This window comes from Mytilus edulis, chromosome 12, assembly GCF_963676685.1.
Source record: "Mytilus edulis chromosome 12, xbMytEdul2.2, whole genome shotgun sequence".
NCBI classification, from domain to species: Eukaryota; Metazoa; Mollusca; class Bivalvia; order Mytilida; family Mytilidae; genus Mytilus; species Mytilus edulis.
The window spans coordinates 66558446-66581410 of record NC_092355.1 but is presented as its reverse complement, the minus strand read 5'-3'; the positions used below and the strand labels follow the sequence as shown (position 1 = coordinate 66581410).

The 22965-nt window shown below is 33.8% G+C and overlaps 1 protein-coding gene across 3 annotated transcripts in view; it reads left to right on the top strand.

The window, feature by feature from the left end:
* The first annotated feature begins 1830 nt into the window (after window positions 1-1830).
* LOC139498976 (solute carrier organic anion transporter family member 4C1-like) overlaps window positions 1831-22965 on the top strand; it is an 87947-nt gene continuing 66812 nt past the window's right edge. The window contains exons 1-2 of one of the 3 annotated variants that reach the window (XM_071287618.1): window positions 1861-2109; window positions 5810-5852. The gene's annotated coding sequence lies outside the window, so the exon portion shown is untranslated. Of the gene's footprint in view, window positions 2110-2199; window positions 2299-5809; window positions 5853-22965 lie in introns of those variants that run through there. The other 2 variants (XM_071287616.1, XM_071287617.1) reach the window with 2 other exon arrangements.

Below are 22965 nucleotides of genomic sequence, written 5' to 3'. Positions count from 1 at the left end.
ATCATAAAAGATTACAACACGGTTTGAAATACAACTTGTGATATTCGCCACGAATTTCGATTTCTCTCATTCGTTGATTGACAACTGTTTTATGCATCTTACACTTAAAATGTTAAACTCGTTCAACCATTTCCCAAAAGTTCAATGTTGTCTTCTGAGATCCTTAATCAGATGGTTCAGGCGCGGATCCAGAAGGAGGGGGGGGGGGGGGGGGGTTCCGGGGGTTGGAACCCCCCTTTTTTTTGGACGATCAATGCATTTGAATGGGGACATGTAATTGGACCCCCCCCCCCCCCCCCTTTGTCCTGGGTTGGGAACCCCCCCCCCCCTTTTTAAAATGGCTGGATCCGCCCCTGTGGTTTATTACGTGTAATTGAGTCTACTTTGAGAAAGAAGATAATATATTTAAGAAAAACGATCACAGAAAATCAAGTTCGTACGATTCTCTCTATTTCAATCCTGCATGTGTATATTTGTTTTATATCAGTTATATATGTCTCCTGGGTCCGTTAAATCGTGTATAAATTGCCATATAGAATAACTAGCTTTTACTTGATCTAATAACAATCACAGAAGGCATGTAATACACATTTTGCTATAACACTATTGTCTCAATCATAATAAAATACATGATCTTGGTGAATATAATGTCAATCAAATTATCAGAGCACCATACTGTTATGTACACATTGTACTTTTTATTGAGAACCACACGCATTTGATTCACCATAAAAAAATATATATCATATACTAGTATACTAGTCAGGAGCCTGTGATTCAGTGTTGTTTATGTGTTACATATTTGTTTTTCGTTCATTTTTGTGCATAAATAAGGCCGTTAGTTTTTCTCGTTTGAATTGTTTAACATTGTCATTTCGGGGCTTTTTATAGCTGACTATGGGGGTATGGGCTTCGCTCATTGTTGAACGCCGTACGGTGATCTATCGTTGTTAATTTCTGTGTCATTTTGGTTTCTTGTGGAGAGTTGTCTCATTGGCAATCAAACCACATCTTCATTTTTTTTCAAGTATGTTTTCTTAAAAAATTAAATAATAAATTTTCATTTTCCTATTTTTTCCCGAAGTCAAGTTTGACACGAACGAGTCCTGGCTAGAAACATTTAACTGCTCTTCACTTAAGTAACCTGAAGTATGAAAAGTGGCTATTAAACCTTCAGTAGATACTCTCGGCGAAATCTATAAAGGTCGATCGCGCGACACATGAGTCAAAACAAACTTGAAACCTTAAGTACGACTCATATTCAAGCAACTCTCGACAACAAAACACTACACGTCGCAACGTGATGAACCAAAAGTGACACGTGGCTACGAAAACTTTATCATATAGTATAATACCCTCGAAACTAAAAGCTTGACGATGCAGTTCGCAAAATTGTAGGGAGAACTGCCAACAGATCTATTACAGCGGATTTCAGTCAGTGTGTAGCCAAAGGTAACATCTTTGGTTATATAGCTTGCTTGTTAGCTGAACCGTGAAGTCATTGTTATGTTAGGTAAATTACCCTACTTTAAGAATAGACTAGTCCGGCAGATAACCAATCGATCTGTCTGTTGGACTATGCTACTTTGAAATGAGGATAGTATACCTTACCTTATAAAGACTTCACGGTTCAGCTAACACGCAAGCTAACCAAAGATATTACCTTTGGCTACACACTAAATGGAATCTGCTGTAAATCAACAGGAAAGTTTGAACTAGCAAATAAATCATGACAACTAAATTATTCAATATCCAATTGAACTGCTTCATAAAAGACATACATGTAATAACATATCTATATATATCCTTCATCTGTACTTATAGCGATTAAAGTTTATAGGCCTCATGTGCTATCATGTATTACACTGTATTGTAATATACAATGTATATACATGTATATGAGTATATAAGTATATAATGGTTCATAAAGTGCAGTCCATAACACTTGTTATATTCTGATCGATTTTGGACAGTATGATTGACATTTTATTGTAAAACAGATGTTGTATTTCGTCTCTATAATTGTGTATTCCCATTCGTAGTGAATAGTATGTGAATACACTAAAGTTAGGAATAGTTTGGAATTTACTTTGTATTTCATACTTTAAGGTAAGCTTTTTCTGATAAATATACATATATTGGATAATCAATTAGTTTTGATATAACAAAATTTAATGTCAAGTTAAAAAAAATCGTATTTCGTCACTATAATTGTGTATTCCCATTCGTAGTGAATAGTATGCGAATACACCAAAGTTAGGAATAGTTTGGAATTTACTTTGTATTTCATATTGTAAGGTAAGGAATTTTTTGTTAAATATACATATATTGGATAATCAATTAGTTTTGATATAACAAAATTCAATGTCATGTTTAGAAAAAATCTTAAATCAAATATTGTATGATTTTTTATTAGGCATAAAAAAACCAATCAATATACCACTATTAGTAGCAACTTTATTTGTATAACTTGTCTCAGAATAGCTGTGGGAAATTGAATTGTCTACCGCCAGTGTACATTGACATTAAGAGGTCCTAGGGTGCAACAAATGTTATGCAAATCAGGCGCGTATCCATGATTTTGAAAGGAGTAATTAGTAGTCTGACAAACCATAGTTTTGAGAAATACTTGTAAAAATATCTATGCATTTATTATATATGAAGCTACAAAGGGGAACAGGACTACCTTTACACCCCCCCCAAATAATATATAAACAAGAATGTGTCCCAAGTACACGGATGCCCCACTGGCACTATCATTTTCTATGTTCAGTGGACCGTGAAATTAGGGTCAAAACTTAAATTAAAAAAATCAAAATTAGAAAGATCCTATCATAGGGAACATGTGTACTAAGTTTCAAGTTGACTTGACCAAAAACTTTAACCTGAAGCGAACGGAAGGACGCACAGACGGACGAACGGACGCACAGACGAACGGAGGCACAGACCAGAAAACATAATGCCCCTATCGTAGGTGGGGCATAAAAATATGACTATGACGCCGACTAAAGGTTATAATTTTCAACTGCTAGTGAATATCATTCCGGTCAATCTTTTCCAGTGAGATATAGTCCAAATCCTTAGTGCGACAGAGTGTACTAAAAAACACTTTACAAGTTACAATATATTGAAATTTGGGCTAGTCCAGGACTCCTGTAAACATGGAATCACTATTCCAGGACTCCTGTAAACATGGAATCACTATTCCAGGACTCCTGTAAACATGGAATCACTAGTCCAGGACTCCTGTAAACATGGAATCACTATTATTGCCATGTAATTTATCAGTTTGATTTTATTAGAATTCCACCCCTGATACTTAATAATTGGTATATTAGTGAAAAGATGTAAACAAATGTACTCATTACAAAACGTAAACTGTTAACAGTAATAGTATAATACTATTTTACAGTTATATTAGTCATTGCAAAATATATAATCTTTATTGTCGTAAAGCAAATAAACTAAAACTTGTGACAAACAAAATACAAATAACGACATATTTACAACAAACTATAACAGCCAGGTTATCGGGATTTCAATGTCATCTGTCCCATTGACCGTTCTAAAAAGGAACATATTAGGTTAGGGGGAGGTTTTGGGTCTCGCTAGCATGTTTAAAACCGCGCCACATTCTTTATAAATGTGCCTGTCCCAAATCAGGAGCCTGTAATTCCGTGGTTTTTTTTTTGTTAGTTGCTGCATGTTCGTGTTTTTTTTTTTTTTAGTATATTAATGAATTCGTTAGTTTTCTCGTTTGAATGGTTTTACATTTGTAATATCGGGCTTTCCTCATTGTTGAAGGCCATACGGTGACCTATAGTTGTTCATTTCTATGTCATGTTGGTCTCTTGTGGAGAGTTGTCTAATTGGCAGTCATACCACATCTCCTTTTTTATATAGGTTTTGTACATGATGAAAATTGGTTGAATAGTGTCTAATATTGTGGTTTTGTTTTGTAAGTAAAAAACTAATAAAGGCAATATTTTTGAGAAATAATTTCATATAGAAGTTATTGTGTTTTGCATTTTTATTTGTTTTGCTTTGAAAAAAGAAACAAAAATTCATCATCTGTATCTTTAATAGAGCAAAAATTACTTAGTAATGTATACATACTAGTAACCCATAACCATATAATGCTGTTGTACACTTTTTTGTGTCTTGATCAGAGTTTGAGTTTCCTTTTTATATAAACAACTCCTCATAAAATCCATACTACAATTCATTGAAACTATCTTACAATCTTAATATGAGCAAGTTCAACAAATTAGTCAGTATGGCCCTAATCCTTATAGACTTCTCTGTATTAGAGTTATTGCTCTTTGATGGTGATTTTTAACAATTTTCAATTGTATAATAAATGAAAAAAATATCAGCAATTAAGACAAGATCTACCAAACAACCAACTTGACCAAAATTAATATTTTGCCAATTGTTTTGCTTTTTTGCCACAGGCGCTTGTCTCAGAAAAAAAATAAGGTATAAGGGAAATTTTTTTCTGAGACAAGTGCCTGTGTTTTTTGCCTACCATCTTAAAAACTTCAAAAGACAGATACATTTACAGCGGATTCCATTGAGTGTGTAGCAAAAGGTAATATCTTTGGTTAACTTGCTTGTCAGCTGAACCGTGAAGTCATTATTAGGTCAGGTATACTACCCTCCTTTCGAAGTAGCATACCCCAACAGACAGATAGACTGGTTTTCTGTCGGACTAGTCTATTCTTAAAGTAGGGTAGTTTTCCTTAAGCTTACAATGACTTTACGGTTCATCTAACAAGCAAGCTAACCAAAGATATTACCATTGGCTACACACTCAGTAGAATCCGCTGTAATAGAAAAAATATCAACATATCATGCAAATTCTGCAGAAATCGTTAGTTGACTCTTGATAGGAGTAATAGCCCTTAAAATGACGTTTTGTGTACCATATCTTAACTTTTGTGCAAAAAATAAAGCAGATAGAAAAAAAAATATACAGAAAAAATAATCAGAAATACAAAATAAATGAATTGTATAGTGCACAATGTTAGAGAGAGTCCATTGTTTGACATGCAGATATACCAAGATGAGCTACACATGCTATCTAATTGCATACACTATTTGGTTAGAAAAATCACATAGTCAAATGTGGTAATTAGTGTTCCTGTAAGTACTGTAATCTGGTAACCTTGATGTGATTGTATTACGCTTTACTCTACGAACAAAGTGTAGCATACAGCCGAGAACCAGCTTAGTAATCTGGTATCCTTGATCCGATTTCGTAGATGAATGATTCTCTCATTAAGTCCTTTCCAATATTTATCATCGCACGATTGGTAGAGTAGCTGATGACAAAACCACGTGATGCTTAAATTCCTCAGAAATACTTCGGTATCAGTGGCGGATCCAGGGGGGGGGGGGGGGGGGGTTCCGGGGGTGCGCACCCCCCCTTTATTTTTGCCGATCAATGCATTTGTATCGGGACATATGTTTTGCACCCCCCTGCACCCCCCCTTTGCCCTGGGTTAGCACCCCCCCCCCCCCCCTTTCGAAAATTCCTGCATCCGCCCCTGGGTATTGCACCATCTTCTTCTTCTTGCCAATTTCAAATTTGTGTGTTTATACTATAAAATCTGAACTATTTTGTCCATAAATTTGTGCCTTTTTAATCAATCATTAGTGATTACTATTGTCCCAGCAGAAAGTTGTGGGTTATTAATCAAATGATGACTTTTGTCCCCCAGAAAGTTCAGTGTTTCTAGATAAATCAAGACTATTGTGTCCAGACATGTGTATATTTCAAATCAAAGCTTTGACTATTTTTTTCCAGAAGTGTCACTGTGTGTGTTTACAATTAAATATCGACAAAAACTGTGAGTTTCTAATAAAATCTAGATCATTTTTTTTCTGAAGTGTGTGTATATCAAATAAATTTTGAGTTTTGTCCAGAAATATGTGTACTTCAAAATAAAATATTGACTATATGTCCAGAAATGTGTATGTTTTAATTCAAATTTTGACTATTTTGCCCCAAAATATGTGTGTTTCTAATCTAAGTGACCTACCGAATTAGACTATTTACCGGATTTGTCCTAACATAAGATAAACGACGGGTGCCACATGTGGAGCAGGATCTGCTTACCCTTCCGGAGCACTGAGATCACCCAAGTTTTGGTGGGGTTCGTGTTGCGCTTAGTCTTTAGTTTTCTTTGTTGTGTCTTGTGTTCCATTATTTGTCTGTTTGTTTTTTCCGTTTTAGCCATGACTTTGTCAGTTTATTTTAGATCTATGAGTTTGATTATACCTTTGGTATCTTTTGCCCCTCCTTTATAATCGTTTTAATAATCAGTGCTGATGTGTCTCGTTTGTCAAGCTGTTGAGGGGTTGGGCTTTATTCCAGCTATTTTTTACATATTTTTTTACAGAGGTATTATACTCGAGATGCACCACTGTAATACGTCATCAATGATCTAAATAATACATCCGTGTAACCATCCCAATTACAGCAGATTTCAGTCAGTATGTAGCTAATGGTAATATCTTTGGTTAGCTTGCTTGTTAGCTGAACCGTGAAGTCATCTGCATCTTAAATCGAATATATTGTTAAAAGGTATGTGCTGTACAGACACCTTTTTTTTTAAACAAAATTGTAGCATGATATTAGTTATACCCCCGCTTTAAAAAAGGGGGGGTATACTGTTTTACCTCTGTCTGTCAGTCCGTCCGTCCGTCCATCAGTCCGTCCATCAGTCCGTCCGTCAGTCAGTCAGTCCGTCCCATGAAACTTTCGTCACATTTTTCTCAGGAACTACACATCCAACCTTTCTGTAATTTAGTATCAACATTTATATATGTCAGCCATACCGTGTGATGCGTTTTCAGATTCATCACTTGACAACTTCCTGTTTACCGAACACTTGTCTGATTTTACACATGATAGCCAAGTTGAAAATTTTCGTCACATTTTTCTCAGGAACTACAATACAAGGATTTCTGAAATTTGGTTTCAGGATTTATATAAGTCAGCTATACCGTGTGATGCGTTTTCAGATTCATCAATCGACAACTTCCTGTTTACCGAACACTTGTATGATTTTACACATGATAGCCAAGTTGAAAATTTTCGTCACATTTTTCTCAGGAACTACAATACAAGGATTTCTGAAATTTGGTTTCAGGATTTATATATGTCAGCTATACCGTGTGATGCGTTTTCAGATTCATCACTCGACTACTTCCTGTTTACCGAACACTTGTATGATTTTACACATGATAACCAAGTTAAAAATTTTCGTCACATTTTTCTCAGGAACTACAATACAAGGATTTCTGAAATTTGGTTTCAGGATTTTTATAAGTCAGCTATACCGTGTGATGCGTTTTCAGATTCATCACTCGACAACTTCCTGTTTACCGAACACTTGCATATTTTTACACTATTAATATTATCCACTTGCGGCGGGGGTATCATCAGTGAGCAGTAGCTCGCAGTTTCACTTGTTGTATAAGCACCCGCAAAGTGGAAATGGATTAATATAAGATATATCTACTATAAATAAATATGTTTAAACTAACACATGCAAGTCACTTAAGTATAATTGTGAAATTTCAATTATGACTCGGAAGTGTAGCTTTATTAAAAGTACATGTATGCTGCCAAACGAAATTCACAAAACTGCCATAAAAAACGCTTTTTTTTTTATTATACATCTTTATTATGTGTTTACTGTACCGTTCGCCGTATTTTATCTCAAATGTACGTTAGTTGCGCGTTTTGAAACAGTACCATTCGTTGGGGGAAATATCGCCAAGAACATAATTATTTATGATATCTGTATTGAAATGTTTGTCTTAAAGATTTTTAACCTAACATGTTCGTGTAATATGAAATTCTGCTCAGGACAATATTCTCTAATATAAATAATCCAAATATAAGAAGCATTAAAAATGGTTCTTTATAGCCTTTAATTTGACCCTGCATGAACTTAAAATTAGAAGATATCCATTGTGTTTTGTATCCCAACACCTAAATGCGAGGGACAAGGGTTTAATTTTTCATCCCTCTAGTTTCAATCTTAATTGCTACTCAATATATCAAATCCATATCTTTATAAGGCCATAAAAAAAGAATGAGTTTGTTTGCCCAAACGCTACCTACCCAGAAAAAAAGCTGCCTACTCAAATTCTTTTATTGTCCTGATTTGAAGAAGTTTTTTTTAATCAGGTAGGCATGAAGACTAATAAACACCGGATACTTCAATTTCTCTTTTTGAAAAAAAAAAAAGAAAATTCCTACCTACCTACCCACTGTCTCAACCTTTAGGCAGGGTTTGGGCAAACCAAATTTTTTTAATTGTGGCCTAGCATAATAGTAGAATACCTGATTAAGGATGTCTGCTTGTCATGTTTTGGAGTTTTTGTCAGATTTTCGGAATCCTCTGGTTTTATCCATTTGAATGCCTTAAAAAAATTGCCCATGAACCCCCATTTTTCTTTTTATAAATCTGTTACATGTATAATTATAAGTCATTTGTAAAAGTTTTATAAAATTTTATTTATTTTTTAATAGTATTTGAGAAATTTAACTGGTCAACGATAAAGCTATGAAAAATCAAGAGAGAACATTGTCTTGCCAAAACTCCAATGGCTAATATCTCGAAAACAAGCACATTGACCCCTCAGTATATTTTTTTTTGCTTTTTTTATTCCTTAATTTATTCCCTATCAATACATACTAGTTTTATGAAAAGTTATTTATTTTGAAACTGAGCAGCGAACATCCTTAAGGAGCATACGCCCAAAGTTTCAATTTTCATTGGTAATTTCATCAGAAATTTATGTTTTGGTTTGATTTGCAAATGGCAATTATGTACATTTTTATAGTACATAGTTGTTGATATATCTTATAGGACAGAAATGCAAAATCACACGTACCATATGGCTTTTCTTTGTCATATAAATGATTTACATATACTGTTAGTCTGATCTATAGATTGACAATTTATGTCGTAATTTGCATTACTAATTAATTCAATAACGGAATGTATGAATAAATTTGTAATATTTTGTACTTATGTCGCATTTGATAATAACATTGGAAGTTCATTCATTGAGAACGATCTATATTACTAGTTTGCATCTAGTTCTCATTGCCTCTTGACAAAGCCATTTAGAAATAAGAAGATGTGGTATGATTTTCAATACGACAACTTACCACCAGAGACACAATGATGTAGTAGCTAGCAATTAACTGTCACCGTACGATCTTCAACTATGAGCAAAACACAAGCGCACAGTAAGCTATTATAAATGACATTCATTTTATAACCACAGGTGCTTGGTGCCTTTACCCCCTTTTTAAATATATTTATAAGATATTATAAATATGTTTTAACTACTATAAATATCAGCACAACAATTTCAAATCTGCAAATAAGCGGAAGCAAATTTTTGTTTGTCCTGGCGATGATAAACATACAAGTTTGCCCATTTAAAATGACCTTAAACCTACACTAATGTCCTTGTGACACAGATGACCTCTAAGATCCACGTTCGTCTTAACTTTATAAAAAGCAATTATTTCACACGCACATCACCGGTAAGATTGCGGATGTGCTGAATAAGCCTGCTTGTAAAACAGACTTTGAAAATATCAATAAAAAATTCCATCTCCGGTCCCGATTACAACAATATGATGATAGATAGCAGAATTAAACCGTTTGGTATTGACTAGGTCGGAAGCATCAATACCTTATTTAGAGTGTCTGTAAATTCCAATCAAAGTTAGACAGCTAGTTGAACGATGTAAAGAAAATACCACAATAGTACATGACAGTTTTACCAATAAGTAAGAATAATACTAAGTTCTGACAATGATTTTATATCTACCAAAAGATTGATCAACGAACTGGAATTTATTTTACTAATTTACCAAATAAACATATTTGAAAATGACACCAGTCAGGCAGAGGAAACTCTCTTGATGAAGTTAGCCTTGATTGTAATTTACGGAAAACTGAAGTATGAACAAATATGGCCATTGATATTTTCTAAAAGACAAGTTAGTTGATTATAACCGTCACGGGCGGATCCAGGAATTTCATAGGGGGTGGTCACCTTTTGAAATCTTAAATTAAAATTCATATTTTTATTGGTATCATGAAAATAGTTACAACTATAGAAGACAAAAGTTACACATTATTTATAAAATTGATTCCAATTTCATTTTTCTTCAATGCCTGCGTGCAAACATGTCAACTATAACATCAAGTTCTAACTCTAAATTGTAATGCACGTGCATCAGTGCAAGTCCATTTAGTCGGTCCTGGCCCATTGTTGCACGTAAACATGTTTTCAGTAACCCAAGCTCACTATTCGAACGCTCACATTCACAACTTGTTACACTCAATTTTGAGAACAACACGCCCATTTAATACTCGAGAACATTAAACCGTTTCTTGATTTTTATCACTCTGACTTGCCTAGTCCATTTGGAATTTCTTCGGAAGTAGAGAGGTGGTTGCATTTCTGGAAACATACCACAGATACATTGCCAAAGTCAGCTGCTGAAACCATTAAAAAATGCAACAAACTCGATTATCCCAATATATATGCAATTCTCAAAATTGTTTGCACAGTGAGGTGCTCATTTTCGCCACATCTTTCCATGTTTTTTACAGTTTATGTTCAGGTCTAAATGTTTTTGAAGTATACTGATATTTCTATATGAAGATAACTTCAAATGCAAAATATATTTTAGCTTGAAAACCGGTTTGTTTTAAGAAAATCATCTGAAAAGTTAGATTAAAGGGTGTTTGAAATTTCCGGATGTTTTGTCAATGGGGGACACATATTCGCCGTTTTTACACATCTATTTAAAACCAAATAACCGCAGCTTTTAACAATTTTTATCAAATCAATTGCATTATAGATGAATAGCAGACATTTCAAAGGTATAAAGAATTCAAAATTAGGGCATTCAGTCAAATATTTACTTAGAAATACTTCTTTAAAATCGTGTTTTTTATTCAGGAAATTGTCCGAAAATCGTTGTCCGTTTTTCGGTCATTTTCGGTAGGAGCCGCAATTTTGTCTCAGTTTAAAAAAATATTATATTTGTTATAAAAATATAATTTACGGGTACATTTCTTCCATTTCAGCCATCCTTTGAAATTTTTACACCTCAAAATCCTTAAACGGCGAAATTGTGTCCCCGGCGAAAATTAGCACCCCACTATAACAAGTTGTGAATGTGAGCGTTCGAACATTTAATGTTTATTTATGTGACTTTAAAACTTTAAAATTATTTTTGAATTTTGGCATCACAGTAAAAAAATATTATTGGTAGAGAAAAGTTATTATACAAACTTTGCAAATTTAGATAAACGTAATGTAAAAAAAGTATAAATTACCTGCTAAAAACATCTAAGATTGAGGACTGTCTCTTCATTTTTACACCTTAACATCAAAGAAATCGACCAAGTAATTAGCGATTGTTGATTACATTTTCATTGTATAAACATACCTGTCAACTGAAGGGGGCACAGGACGTTTGCGCTTTTTTACCTGTAAAACGATAGGACATTTGCGCTTCAAATACTATGGACATTTGCGCTTTTAATTTTGATTCACCTGTATTAAATTCACCAGACATTTGCGCTTTTTACCTATAGTCGACTACCTGTAATCTTAATGAGAAGTAAATCATTACATAAATAAATTTAACTTATAGTTGTCATTAGTTAGTTCACATTTACACAGTGAACATGGATTTTAAAGTTATAGTGACTAGTAAAGAAAAAAAATGAATATGTCTTGATGGATTTTTATATCGTTTCGACCAAACCCTAAAAATTGGAGACCTTTTAAGGAGATGTACCGTTGAAAATGAGAAACTCGCTCATTTATTTGAGATGTGGGATAAGTACCAATCAGGACAGTTAACAAGAGCAAAATTTGTTCACTCATTGGGCTTCAAATATCAAGCTAAAACTGACCTGTAATTGTGATGACAGTACTTGATTTTATTTCTGTACATACACTTTAAACATATATCAACAATGTGCTATGACATATGAAGGTGCTATGAATTTTAAACTTTTAACCATAAAGATGACTTTAACTCTGCCAGGTCAAACCTACCGGTCCCAAGCCCGGATAAAAGAGGAGGCTGGGAAGTTATAGATATATATATAAAAAAAAAGCGCAAATGTCCTATGTAAAAAGCGCAAATGTCCATTTTTAAAAAGCGCAAATGTCCTATGTTTTGAAGCGCAAGTGTCCACAAAAAAAAGCGCAAATGTCCTATGAAAAAGCGCAAACGTCCCGTGCCGACTGAAGGTACATGTATTTAGCCTTAAGATAAGTAATGACAACTTTATGACTGGTGATTACGATAGACAAATTGATTTGATCGACGAATTTATTTTTAAAAATGTTCAAGGTGCACCATTTTTTGGTACATGGTGCACCATTTTTGCAAACCCAGGGGGTGGTCTACGGCACCGGATGACCACCCCCTGGATCCGCCTCTGATCGTTATCGTAATAAAACAGCTTGATGTTTAGTGAATTCCCACTGATTTGTGTCAAGTAGATCAGCGATACTCCGTCTATTTGATTTATTTCATTTTGGTAGTTTACAATTTTCATTGATAAAGGTTATTCATTATGCATACATGATTTTGACAAGTTTTGAAGGAAAGCCTAAATTCAATTTCTATTTAAAAGTTGAATTTTCATGTCATCATTTGTACACACAAAATCCATTATAATTTTAGTATCCAATCATTTTTAGTAATGATCTCATTGCAGGGGCGGATCCAGCCATTTTAAAAGAGGGGGTCATAACCAAGAACAAAAAGGGGATGGGGTGGGGTGAGTTCCAACTACATGTCCCCATTCAAATGCATTGATCGTCCAAAAAAGGGGGGTTCCAACCCCCGGACCCCCTGGATCCTCCACTGTATTACATCCAAACAAAATATAAGTTTAAATAGTAAATAGTCATTGTTGAAGGCCGTACGGTGACCTATAGTTGTTAATGTCTGTGTCATTTTGGTCTTTTGTGGATAGTTGTCTCATTGGCAATCATACCACATCTTCTTTTTTATATCGTTTCTGAAAGAGAAATGCTTTGAGAAATTTGCAACTGTACCTTGAGATACTATCTGTTGATTAGATTTAAAACAGCCATTTATTGGAAAATTCCAAATTAAAAAAAAAAATTTGATCATCACTTCTTTCGTCTTTCAGATATCTAAATCTTATGTAGTACTTTTACACCACTGTCATTCGGCAATCCTCGGTAGAATCCGCTATTCTCCGTCTGTGAGGGTACGGAATCGGCCGAGTTGAGACGAATAATACCACTGTAAAGGGAGGGGAGGGGAACTCTCGCTGACAAGTCCAGTATCCCCGCCATATTCTTGTCGTTGGTTGTTGTAATATTCGTTTTGTTATAAATAAGACCGGTATAAATAAGGCCGTTAGTTATTTCGTTTGAATGGTTTTTCATTCTGCCATGTCGGGGTCTTTTATGGCTGACTATACAGTTTGGATGTATCTCATTGTTGGAGTTCATCCGATGATATATATTTGCTAAGTCTATGTCATTTGGTCTGTTGTGGATATTTGTCTAACTTGCCAACCATACCACATATCTATATATATCTTTCATTAGCAGATTTGTTGCGTTGAAATAATGTCATGTCGTGGTCTTTTATAGTAGACTCTATGGTATGGATTTTGCTTATTGTTAGAAGTCGTAGGATTTATATATATTACACAGCAAAACTTGCATACCCGTTTTTCATCACATGCGTAAAACGTACGTTTTACAGACGTTTTTTTTTAAAACGTACGTAAAACATGCGTTGCACTTTTTGCTGTGTAGCTATATATATCTATATCATCTGGTCACTGGTAGATAATTTGTCAAATTGACAATTATACCACATAAATCGTTCATAAGCACATTTGTTCCATCAAAATTGTGTCAAGTTACGCCTTTTATAAATAGCTGACTATGGTTAGGATTTTGCTCATGCAGTATTGAAAGTCGTACGGTGATATATTTTTAATTATGTTCTTCTTCGCTATACTCATACGAACATAAAAATTGTCTTAATAATACATAAATAAAACAAAAAGCAATTTGGGATGAGAAATTGTACTGATCAGTTTAATAAAAATAAATTGTGACAACTCTAGATCTGGTCATGTAAAGGGGGGGGGGGCAAGGGGTTTAACTGTTATGCTGTTATGGGGCATTTTAATTCTTTGTTATCTGTTATTCTGAAAATATATTTACTGTTAGCTGTTATTGTCTTATTCTTTGTTAGCTGTTATAGGACTATTATCTATTTTGTTATCTGTTATTGTGAGAATCTATTTGCTGTTAACTGTTATTGAAAATTGGAATGTTAGCATTTTGACAGCCAATCTTCCGTCGAAATTGAAGATAATTGAAAATTGTGATTTGAATGGATAATAGTCTCATTGGCACGCTTACCGTATCTTCTTACAATGTATATCTATTGGGGTCTTTCTACCGGTAATATCGGGTGGCCCTGTATTTGCAGAAGAATTTCAGTATTATACATCACATAAACATATAAAATCAATTGGACCCAGGACCATTCCAGTATATATTATTATTATCCTTTGTAATAAATTACATTGTCTGTGAACATGTAGCAGTTTGTACAAATTATAATTCACTTATTACTTGTACAATAACTTATAGTATGGATTTTGTTATAAAAAAGGCATTGGTACACCCTATAGACTTTTTTATTCAATGACCACATAATAATCTTTATGTTGTACTATTACACCACTGTCCCTGATTAGGGGAGGATTGGACACCAACTAGCATGCTAAAGTTGACGCAGTCACATTCTGTATGTGCCTATTTCCAAGTCAGGAGCCTGGATTCAGTGGTTGTAGTTTGTTACTGTTGTTACTAAGTTTCTCGTTCACTATTTTGTGGATAAATTAGGCAGTTAGTTTTCTCCTTTGAATTGTTTTATATTACTAAGTGGTGTGGGTTTGAATTATGGCTTTGGGAATTATACAACATCTTTTTCTTTTAGCATTTATATTATAAGTGCTACTCCCTCTCTTTTCATTTACATGAAAGAGCACCCTGATCACCATATTTTTAAAAGCTTTTTAGCTGCTTCACATGGCGAAAAGTGAAACTCAGAAACCATTGATGCAAATACAGATGTGTCTTCAGTTTAATTTTTCGACAAATACCCTTTTTAAAATCCTACAGCTTCTCTAATGCTGTACCCAAATTTTCCATATTCTATAACTTCACATAAGATACATGATTGGTGTTTTAATTAGTGTCATCCAAATTTTCACTAGGTCCAATTTCTATTATACTATCAGAATTCTCACTTTAGTCAATTTCTATTATCAGAATAACCACAACTGCCATGCGTGTTTCAGTTACAAGTCCTGTCTCCAATGATCTGGGTATTTTTGTATTTTATAAGTAAGTTTTATCATGAGGTCATTAAATTAGAGAAATATATTGTGCATCAATGTTTTCTTTATTACTTGTAAAGTATATATATTGCTTTTCAGAATTCTTTTTATCTAAAAATCAAATTGATAATAAAGTGTCACTGGCTGCACTACTTTCAAAAATTAAATAAAAAAACCTAAATCATTAAAAATTGATCCCTCAAATGCCCTAGATTAAAAATATCCCTATATCAAAAACAGAAACTAGTAATTTCGTTCAGAAAAATTCAACATCCATACTATAACTTATTGTACAAGTTACGGGAAAAAAAATCAACCAAGGCAGAACTGCCTGAACGGCCGAAACGTCTTGTTTACAGAAATTTTCTAGGTCCATACCACAAGTTATATACTAAGATCTACGAGTCATCTACTGGATTGGTCCTGGACAGATTCATTTTCATATTTCATTACTGTTATCTGTTATTATCCCTTTTCAATTCCTTGTTATCTGTTTTTCACCAAATCAATTCACTGTTTTGCTGTTATGGGGACCCCCCTTGCCCCCTCATGTAAGTCATGGTCTCTGGATCTCCGAAAAATGGTATGAAATCTACAAATATAAAAATGTTAAATCAGAAAAAGAGATAACTGCAATTACATATCATGAATGCAAAATATACGTATCGATCTGATCAGTAAATTTTTCTCGACAAGAGAAAAGGCGCGAAATCTGGATATATATGTGTGAAAACCGAATTACTGATTTAAGCGTATGCGAATATTTATACGCCAAATTAAGAAATGAATATATCGTTCATTAGCCAGGGTTGGCAAAGTATTACCCGCCCGGGAATTCCCGGTTTTCCCGGGCTGGGCAATACTCCCAGAAATGGGGAATACTGGGCATTACTGGGCAATATGATTTTTTAAGCTTATTTTAACACAAAATAGTATAGTCTTGGTGTAGTTTCATAGTATTTCAGCTAAATATATACTTTTTATACAGATAACCATTGACAGTCATTTCTATAAGAATGAAAAATTCAATTTCATTCCCTTCTATGTAGCCGGAATACAAGATTTGCACATTTAAGGAAACCTTGTTAATTACCAAGCATTGTTTCAATAATCCATACTTTGAAAAAAAAATTATTGCAATGTTTAAGTGAATTGTTAATTTCAAATGTTTTACATTCATACATTTGTCATATTGCTAAATAAACACCCTAAGGGGTCATGCCATTAACACTTATAGAATTGAAAGGGCTGATTATTGTTACATAAACAAATCTGCATTCTAATCTGAATAATTACTTACTAATTAGTGACAGAACATATACATTATTTAAATGTAATTTTTCTTACATGTAATTGTTAATTCTTAGTAGGAGTTATGTTTATTCAAAAATATATATAAGTTTTTTTGCTTTATGATTTACATTTTTACCAATTCTGACTAACAGAAAAGGTTATATATATCTTAATTGTATAAAATTTGTGTTTGATCACTGAATCCTCTATAAATTTCAGACTAGTATTTTATATTACCCAGTATTGCCCAGTATTACCCACTAAAACCCAGTAAAACCCGGGTTTTCCCAGTATTTCCCACTGGGCTGGGCAATACTCATAAAACCCGGGTTTTTGCCAACCCTGACATTAGCACATATTTTACTTTGAAATTGTCCACCAAATTATTCTAAAATTTTGTAAGCTAATTGTAGTTATTATTTTCAGTTGATTTATATCATTTCAGTCAGCCATTATACAGCTGACACGTGCTTCCGTCAATTTCGTTGACATTTGGAAATTACATAATATACATAATCATACATTGCAATCGTCTGCTATCCCCGCATTGCTGACAATGTTACATAATTTAAAGGGCAAATAGACACATTTTTGCTTTTTATAGGGCAAAGGGTAAAAGCGTGACTAAACTGGACTTGTGGACTGGACTCATGGCATGCACCGGACTGGACTGGGCTGTTTGAAATTAAACGGACGACTTTTTATAATTTTTCTTTCAAATTTCTAAACTTGATTAGTTAATTCATTTCCAAATGACTTTACATGTTGTTCTGATGGTGTATTGTTATAGCAATGTTCATGGTTGATAGGAGGATTGTGAGCCCACACACATGTTTAACTCATTTGTGTCTAAAGCCAGAAGCTTGTAATTCATTGCGACACCTTATTGTTTCGACGTCCCATAAATCGGACGCACTATTAGTCCGATAACAAAACTATAATTCAACTTTTTAAAAGAAATGTACATGTATTTCATAAATACGGCATTTATGTGGTAGAGGTAATTAATATATTTGAACTTCTCATTCTTTCACCCAAACGTTGAATCGCGGATATGAAAATAGTCAACTAGGTAATTCTTTCGTCCGACATTGAGGCCCTTGCTAAAACGCGGCGTTTGGCTGTTTGTTACGCGAAAATTTGCAGCCTCGATCGTCCGGTTAGGACGGGGGCTTAAAATCGAATGCCTCGTGTACAACAACTCTCTGACGGATCCTTATGTATGGCCTGCTGAAAGACAAAATATGTTCCTCATTTTTATTAAAATTAATCCCAGTGAACGATTGAATTTGAAGACGGTCCTAAGTTTTGCATTCTCTATGGCTATGTTTAGGGGTCTTCATGGGATTTCAGAAAAACAATGGACCTATACTACAGAAATAGACCCAAAAAAAGCAAACTAAAGAATAACGAATAGAAAATGACCCCATCAAGACCCATGTTTATATTCGATAAACTCTAAGGAATCAATCAAGGTACAGTTGGTCAATTTTGTGGTTAATAGTAAAATCCGGATTATTGATATTCACAATATTTTGAACAAATATTCCAAATATGCTTCATTTATCAGGGCCGTAACTAGGGTACGACTTCAGGGGAGGCAGGGGTTTGGGGGCCGCCGATTGAGGCCCCCTAAGAGAGGGGGTTGGGGGGCACAGCCCCCCGCCGATTTTTTTCTCGCAATAAAATGGCTAAAAATGACCCGTTTTCCTTCGATTTACTTACTTTAACATGTTTAAGAAACATCAGTATTGCTGGATCCTGGAAGCAATTTTTATGCAAACAATTAGTATCTGTATTTAAAGATATTTTTGTTAGAAATCAAACTGGTCAGTTAAAAAAAAAACATATAAAGCAAGATCATAGAAAGCAAGATATTTTTTTTGTCGAGGACCTTGAATTTCAATATTGTTGAAAGCTGAACAGACATGTATATAGCTACAACCAGGGACATTCTAAACTAGTATATACTTAGTTTAGAAAGTCTCTGCTTCAACGAATTGGAGTGTTTAACTACTAAGACATTGACCATAATGTTCTCGTACGATCGGCCGGGAGACGTTAAAAAATGACCCAACAGCTGATTCAGCCGGTAACGAATTTCCGATATCATAAAAGATTCACAATACAAAGGATCGAACTTCCTCTGCTTAATGCAGCCCCTACATAAATGTGAATAGTTAAGTTTATTCAAAATTGTCGAAAGCAAAGTTTCATATGTGTTCTCGTACGAATACTGAATAACAGACGGACGGCCACACGAAAAAAAAAATTATACTGAAACGGTTCACTTTCGATCAAAAATCCGGAAAATGACAGATATATCACGTATCATGATAACAGTGTAAAAACTGTAAACTTGTATTGTTTATAATATAAATTCAAGTTCTTCGTGTACATATTGTCAATATTTCATTTTATTACTTCAAAAAAAAATTTTGGTGTAGAAAATTCAGGTGAGGCAGTTGCCTCCCCTGCCTCATAGGTAGTTACGGCCCTGTTTATCAAGAGTATGGAGAAAATATTAGCCTGGATTAATCTGCATCATTGATATTCATGGAACTAGCAGCGCTATCAGATCTAACTGGAATTAAGAAGTTTAGATGAATATTGATTGTTCTTAAAGTTGGTTAATTTTTCCATAACTATTTAAGGAAAGACTGTAATATCTTGTTTTTCTATGAAGAAATAATCAAATGTGGTGCACACTGAATGACCCACGTAGGAGTAAATCATGAAATAAACGTTGATTATGTCACTGTCACGTGACGAAATTATGTCAATAGACAATTGCTTTTAGCCAATCAGAAGACGTCTAATAGCAAACTTGCTTAAATTCTCCATAACTATACATTGTTATACTCACTATTTTTTAAATTTTTTTATGATATTTTTTATGAGATAATTTTTAGTTTTTATCAAACCATCTTTAAGTACATGTATTTATGATTTGCGTTTTGTTTGAAAGTACTTCAGTTCTATAATCTATATGTTTTATTTGAGGCCGTGACTTCGTAACGTAGTTAAACCATCAATTTGACAACTATTGCATTATTGTCTTGTGTGTTTATACTTCATATTTTAATGGTGAATTCTCTGAAAAGAGAAACTTATGATATTTCAAATTTATTATATATACACATTTATGAATACAAATTTAAGCGACTATAATTAGGTACTATGTATTGCTTGATATATATACTGCCGCATAATGACGTCCATCCATCTACGTTAGAAGGTCAAATGATATTTTTTTTTTTTTGTATTACTGATTCATCATTATTCGTGGGGTACATTTTTTGTGAATTTCTTGGATACAAGTTTACCACATTTAAATGTTCAACGAATTATAAATTGCCTAGGGGCTTTGTGAAGGCCTCCTTGTGACTTTGATGATGAAGAACAGCAATAAGTTATAGTTATTGACCAAGCAAGTCGGTATATTGGATTTAATCTGCACGGGTTGGGTGACCCTGATTAACCCGAACGACGGTAGGAGTTCGGGTTAGGGGTTCACGCAAAACGTGCAGATTAAATCCAATATACCGATTTGATTGGCCAATAACTGTTTTAACACATGACGCCATCAATTTACGTGAACGTTTTAGAAATATGCAAACGATATCCCGCAATCCACTCCTCCTAGGAAAATTCTTGTAGAGTAAAGAAAGGGGGAAATGAGCCTTTATGTAGTATGAGGTTGGTACGTTTTAAAAAAAAATTGTTTTATGTTTAGGCTTCCTTAATTGTTACATTATTTGCGATTTAATTGTAAATTTTTTCTCTCGTTTCTGTTAAATTTATTGTACTTTCAAAACGGTGTTATTGAGTAATTTTAATTGCTTTTCTTTCCTTAATGATATAGTTGTTGTTTTTTCTGTGCATGTACTGATTTTGTATCATGGATTGATACCTTGTTTTTCTATTGTATGCAGACTTTGGAGAAAAAAAACAGAAAATCTAAATATCAACGAAAATGCGGGCCAGTTTCTTTAATCCACGAAAATTGTTATTTACGAAAATTGAAATTCCATGGTATACTTGGTTTCTCCATTACGTAAACCGGATAAACCTTCCACAATTCATAAGACGTATGAATAAAAACACTAAGATTAGAAAAAAAAAACCCGGATACGCGATTTAAATACGAGTTCATGTACATTAACAAGTAGCTTTTCCTATTTCCATACAATAAGTTCAAATATAGTACAGTAAATATTCTAGTATAATGATGAATACAGTTATGCACTTTTACTCTCAATATCAAATTTGACCGATATAAAAATGTTATTTAACAACTGTTGCCTCTATCAAACATTGTCCTACAGATGGTGTGATATTAGTAAATGAACTAATCATAGATACCAGAATTGAAATTTTACACGCCAGTGAGCCTTATTTAAGAGCTAGATTATTTTTGTTTGAAATAAAGAATTCCCCTTGTGCTGTACATTGTTATAGATATCAATGGGGAGTGTAAATTATTATTGTAATGTATTTGTATAAAAAGTAAAAGAAATATTTTTTATACCGTTAAAACAAATCTTGAATATGAATTAGTATATGCCAACAAACGATACGCCTTATCATGTCGAATTAGATTTAAAAATTTGGCTTTGCAGTCGGAAACCAGGTTGAAATAGAACAAAAGAATCGAAGCTCCTTGTTAGAGAAGGCGATAAATGCTTACTGTAATGTTTACTATAGTGACAAAAATTTTAAAAGTTAATAGAAACAAACAAAATTACTATTTTCTTCTCAATTACGAAGTGTTTTATTTTAAAAACACCATTTGCATAAGTTTTCAATTTATTTAGTACATAGTAAAGCAGAACAATTATATACAACGATATCAAGTCGATGACATGGGTATCTTTCAAGTTGGATGTAGAAAATGCATAACCTCCGATTTTTTTTTAAATTTACCACGGACGGAAAACATATCAATCTATTAGTTCAGTAATTTTCGTGTCTGCCCTTCCATTATGTGACTCAAGAAAATAATCCAAAAAATGAATAACAATTGTATCGAAAAGAGAAAATCGAGTGCACCTTTTTATGTTAGGGCGTGTTTGAGTTGAATATTTTGTCTTGATATCGTACAAAGCAAGAATATTTCATACATCGTCTCGCTTCAGATTCTATCATTTTTATATATCAAAGCTACAGGTTGACTTTATTACATACAAAAATTACAGTACTAAAAGATGAAATATATGGGTCAAGTGAAATACCTATCTAATGAATCTCAAAAACAGAGTAGGTGTGTTCGAATAGCCTTTTTTTTTTTACTGAAAGTACTTGAAGACAGTCTTTCAAGTTGGATGATGAAAATGCATATCTTCGAAAAATTATATTTTTTTGTGTGTGAAAACTAGGGTTTATAGTCTTCAACCACTAAAAAAATCTAGTCTGCCCTTCCAGGAAATATTTAATTAGATTTTTTTAAATGGTTATGAATTTTCGAAAATTCCACCTGACAACCGATCAGACAATAGTTTTATGTTGAATCAATGCAGACAAGATCATTAACTGATGCTCATTAGCTAGTTGATACATTTGTCTTTTAAAATACAACTGACATATAAGGGTCGTAATGGTGCAATGTGGATAAATTTATCGGTTTCCGAGAGCAAAATTGGCAGCGCGTCATCCCTACAATGGCTTCCATTTCTACGATTGTGAAAATAAACTGGCGTAATGGGGAGATAATTTTGACGAAGTAGGATCCTGACTGTTTGTGCGTTCCTGAAAAAGGTAAATCTAGAAAAGCGCTTCTGTCGAATGAAATTTTTCCCGCACTTCATCCAAATGAACTTATTTACGTTACATGTCGTTCAATTTATTGCTTATTAAATGATTTGTTCTTTGATTTGAAATACTTGCCAATGGATATTAACCAAACAACAAGTTAAATTCATAAAATGTGGATGTCTTGGAGATGTTGTAACTCGAAAAATTCTGCGCCCTCTAGCACCTGATAGTCTATCGAGGTTGATGTAGCGATCGGAGATTAGTCGGAGTACGGCGGCGTAATATAACGACTGACATTATTCGGGTTAGAGATGTTTCAGCTATTTTCGCCTGTTGCTATGAACCACGGGTAAATTGTGTCATCTTCGCAGGCCAATAGTTACGATCAAAGGGGACTTGATGCATTCCAATAATGAAATAGTCACCCAGGTCGTCTATAACC